At 29.1% G+C, this 4,999-nt stretch overlaps 1 long non-coding RNA gene across 1 annotated transcript; it reads left to right on the plus strand.

Moving 5' to 3' along the window:
- The first annotated feature begins 2,946 nt into the window (after positions 1-2,946).
- LOC128283475 (uncharacterized) lies at positions 2,947-4,020 on the plus strand. Its single transcript, XR_008273831.1, has 2 exons — positions 2,947-3,086; positions 3,526-4,020. It is a non-coding gene; the product is annotated as an uncharacterized LOC128283475 (long non-coding RNA).
- The last annotated feature ends 979 nt before the right edge of the window (positions 4,021-4,999 follow it).

Genomic DNA, 4,999 nt, shown 5'->3' on the forward strand with positions numbered 1-4,999 from the left:
AAAAAAAACTATATTCGTATATACATTTTGATGGAGCTATATATTTGATTTTCTTTGACTTTTTTACTTTTTAATTTATTTAACTAATCTGTTTAGGTGTAAATAACTTTGAATTATTTAACTTTCTCACTGGAGTTATATATTTAGGCAAATCTTCCTAGTGCCAATGCTTTGATCCAATCTTTTGTATCAAGCCAGCTCAAGAACATTTTAGTTTCATTTCATGTTTATTTCTTGTTTTTGGTCTTAGTTTTTATTTTGTTTTGGTTAGTCTGCTTGAGGACAAGCAAAGACTTAAGTGTAAGGGTATTTGACCTGTCGCCAAATGTAGTAGTCAATTCAAGTCAATTATGCACTTAAGGAGCCTATTTTGTAGGCAATTTAGGATTTTATATTTTGTTTTCAATAAGTAGTACTTAGGATTTTAATACATTTTGTAGGTTTCTGACCCAATAGGCCAACACAGGCCTTAGGTTGAGCTAACAGGTTTGATTGAGTGTGTAGGATAAAGATTTATAAGCCCAATGCGTGGAAGCAAGGGATGAGTGATGCATGAGCTTCCTGGGATGTCAAAACACAAAATGAATGGCACGAGATAGATGTCGAAACCCTTTTTATTTTGAAAACAATGGGGATCGACCTTTGAAAATGAAAATGTGGAGTCGCCACCAATCTCTTGATTTAGGTGTGATTGGACCACCTATTAGAACGCTTTATTAAATGAAAAATAAATTTGGTTTAGGTAAAAATAAAAAGAAGCGGGTTTGGGAGTCGGTACGCATGAGGAAGGGTTAGCACCCTCATTACGCCCAAAAACTAGTACCAAATTGATGTGATGTTGTCCTTATATCAAAAGTTTTAAAAGAAAAGATTTTCCGAAGTATAAAAAATGTTTGAATAGCTCAAATTAGTGGTAAAAAATCTCTTGTTCCAAAGATATACGGTTTCATGCCCAGTACGATTGGATACGATCCCTTATACCTTTAAGATGCGAGCGATTTTCGACTTTTGAAAAAAACCATACATTGAAATTGTAAAAGGGTTATCCAAATATTTGGTTCTTCGGAAAAGTCATGCCCAGTACGATTGAGCACGATTTGCGAATTCCCCAAATATTAGATATTGCCTTATTTCATAATTTTTTGAATAACGAAAATTTAGAAATTTACTTAAAACATGTTTATTGAAAATAATTATGATAAAATACAAAGTTCAAATCAAATTATATATGAAATATTTAAAACACAAATTCATTTGAAATTTGATAATTCACATGATAACTTAAATAATGTATTAATATGAAGGAATGACCATACATGATATAAAATAATGTATGTAATAAATTTATGAAACATGTATATACAAGTAAAAATTGGGTATAATTATTTGTAAAAATGTAAGAAAGAAACAAAGTAAATATATAAGTTATATAGGTAACAAAAGTTTCTAAAAAACAAGGTTATATACAAAATGTAAAACTATATTTACACATAAATTTAGTGATATGTATTTATAAAATTATTTTTATAAAGAGAATTTGGGTATAAATGATATTTAATTTTACAGAAACAAATTGATTTAGAGTGACGGAACATATAGATAATACATTATAAGGATAATGAAATATGAGAGTGTATACAATAAATATGATTTAAAACATGGTTCTTTAAAGTAGTATATTATACACATAAATAACTTTGAAGTAGGATATATGCATAGCAAAATGTTTACATAAAGTTATGCGAAAATATTAACATGTACTATAGTAAAAATAATTTAATATGGGCTATATGCATATGAAGAAATGTTAGAAATAATTGTATGTCAAAATATTATTTAATTAAAATATGAATTATAAGATTAACCATAACTTATATACATAATAATTTTAGAAACACAATTATACAAGTTTATTTAAAAATATATATGTATAAGAATATCTTAGCTTTAATAATGAATGCAAATTAAATATAAGTTCTAAATATATGTTCAATAATAACTTAAATAATAAACAAAATATGTGGGATTTTCTTTTTGAATAAAAGATATGTGAATAAATCTAAAAGAAATTATATGTATAAAAATACTAATATTTAAAATGTGTTTAAATTATATATGCCAATAATTTTTTATATGTATAGTTAAAATTTAACTAATGTATACAACATGCGATTTCATTTTAAAAAAAATAAATACATATATAACATTAATATGTGAATAAATAAAAATAGTTAAATGTATATAATAATTTAATGTTAATAATGTTCATGGAATAAAACCGATTATTATGAGGTATATACATGTATAATAACACATAGAACACTACATAGAATAGTATACAACATGTGAAACTTCAATTATCCAAATTACAACAAATAAGTAACCAACAATACAAATGATACAATTAATATTAACATTGCAAATAATATAAATGAAAAAAAAACAAAAAATAAATAAAAATAAATAAATATTTACATATTAATAAAGCAACTCAAAATATATGAGTAAATAAATTCAAATTTAAAACTATAACATAAATCTAATAAATTACTTAATGAAAAATCAAAGTAAAAGTAAAAAGAATAATTTACAACTAAAATATGCTTCGAATAATAAAAGGATCCATGTTTAACATGCGTGAATTCATAGGGATTAAGATTGAAATTATCCCCGATCCTGAAACCTGCATGGAAACATGGGCTAAAATGCAACATCAAGCAAAACTTTAGGGAAGATTTTTAAGAAAACAAAACCAATTAGATGCAAAAAGGAGTTAATCGCAATGCAGCGTGATTGGGAAGGGCTTGCTACATAAATATGCCATTTTAGGCGCTTCAGCATAGACCCGGGTCCCTAAACGGGTTGAGGCGCGGACCCTCCCCCCTCTCATATGGCACCGTTTTTTATTTGGATGTTAAAATACCTATTTCCAATTATTTTCTCCAAAACACAGGTAAGAAAAATAAAACCCTTGCTTTACTAGACTTTATCCCATTGCGCAACCACTAACCTCTATTAATTTGGTGGCTAATAGCACAGACAATGGACAGATCTTACCCATGGATGCCAAGACTTTTGGGAATCTGGTAAGCCTGCTTCCTTTCCTCTTTTTCTTATTCAAAAAAACAAAAATCTTATGTTTTTCTTTTTGAAAATGAAATCCAAAAAAAATACCTTAACACTACTCGACCCTCGCCTACATCTATGCATATTTGAGATGTTTGGCTTTCATCGGTGTCGATCCGAGTTCATCCTCATATATTCATGCTAAATTTGCGAATCAATCAAAGAAAATAAAGAATAAATCTGGGATTCACCTTTCAAATTTTGGGCTAGATTTTTTAATATCTAATGTGCATGCGTATATTGAGCGTGTATATTCTGTATGCGTCCCAAAAATACAGGGTACAATGAGGGCTTTTTATAGCCTAAATTTACAAAATAAAAAAGTGGAAAATAAAAATATTTCATGCTGTCATTTTGCCTATTCTGTTAGTCTTATTCCTTCTCGTGTATTCTTCATAGGATCATCCGTACGGAGGAGCGGGGAGAGGCACGCGTAAAAGAAGCCATGCGAGGAAACCGCTCGTGAGACCCAACCCCCTGGCACTGTTCTGGCATGTTCCAGAAGCTTCCGGTGCTTGGCTGCTGGAATTCCTTTTGAAATTGGGCTATACGAGCTAGGGGTTTATGAATTTCGGTTTATTGTTGGATTAAAAAATGTAAATGGACTGGACTTTTAAATTATTTTAGTTTTATTTTTATTTTTTTTTGTTTCATTTTTTGGTTTTGGTTTTGGTGTAAGCCCGGGCACAAATTGGGTCTTACAATAGATTTTTAGTGTTGTGTTGTGCCATGCAAGGGATGTGGTGTGACAAACGTCGACAATCTGCCCAAGCAATTCAGGGTTATTTTTGTCTGTGTAATCATCCTTATACGAAGACATAGGGCATGTTGAAGACATAATTTGGGCTACCAACATCTCTATAAATAAGAGGTTAGCGGTTTGATATAACTAAATCGTCCTAAACGCCTTCAAAAACCTTATTTGTTTAAGAGTAGATTTCAATTATTTTTCTTTCAATTTTTCATAATTCTTTTGTTTTCCTCTTGAAATCAGTTTCAATTCAAGAGTTTACTTGTTTAATTAAAGTTATCAAGTTTATTTTTTTTAATTTGATTTAGTTCTTTATTCTGATGAAGAGACTTACTACTCTGTTCCCTATTCGATATTCAATCCATGATTATTCAAATCTCTTTTTTCTTCCCAATTGTTAGTGTTCTTTAAATGATTTATTCAATTAAGATAGAGATTACAAATATCATGAGTGGCTAAATACCTTAGCAGAGATTAACGAGTGCAAGGATGTGATTAACAGAGGATTTAGTTTTTCTCAAGAGGGATTAGTTGGTATAAATTACGTGTGCTTAAACTACTAGGATTGAAAACCCTAGAAAGTTATCATAAGCAAGATAAAGTCGAGAGATAAGTCGAACCGAGTAAATCATAATTTATCCTGGTTGAAAAAGTGAGGTCAAGAGGTAAGCAAGTATCAACCAATCGATTAGTTAATTAGAGGCCTGAAGGTAATAACTGGTTAATCGATAGCTAATCCACCCTAAAACCCTAATCTAGAGTTAGTTACAAACCCTGAAGCAAGTTAATCTTCCTAATTAGTTTATCAATTTATTTCATTTGTTTATTTTTCTTTATTTACTTCTTTTTGTTATTTATTTATTTTAATCTCTTCAACTTATTGTATGGTTTATCATAATATAGGGATTAATTACTACTACTTAGACTTATTATTGTAAAAATATTTTCATTATTTATTTCATCCTCCCTTGGGTATGATCCTTAAAATAGTTCCAAGTATTTCATTGTACAAAGCTATATTACAATTTGACTCGTTTACTTGCGAACACCGTCGTTCTTAATTCTTATATTTTTTTGTGTTATATTTTAACTATAAACGATAGTGCATTTATAGGCGATCAG

Source organism: Gossypium arboreum, chromosome 11 (assembly GCF_025698485.1).
Source record: "Gossypium arboreum isolate Shixiya-1 chromosome 11, ASM2569848v2, whole genome shotgun sequence".
Taxonomy (NCBI): domain Eukaryota; kingdom Viridiplantae; phylum Streptophyta; class Magnoliopsida; order Malvales; family Malvaceae; genus Gossypium; species Gossypium arboreum.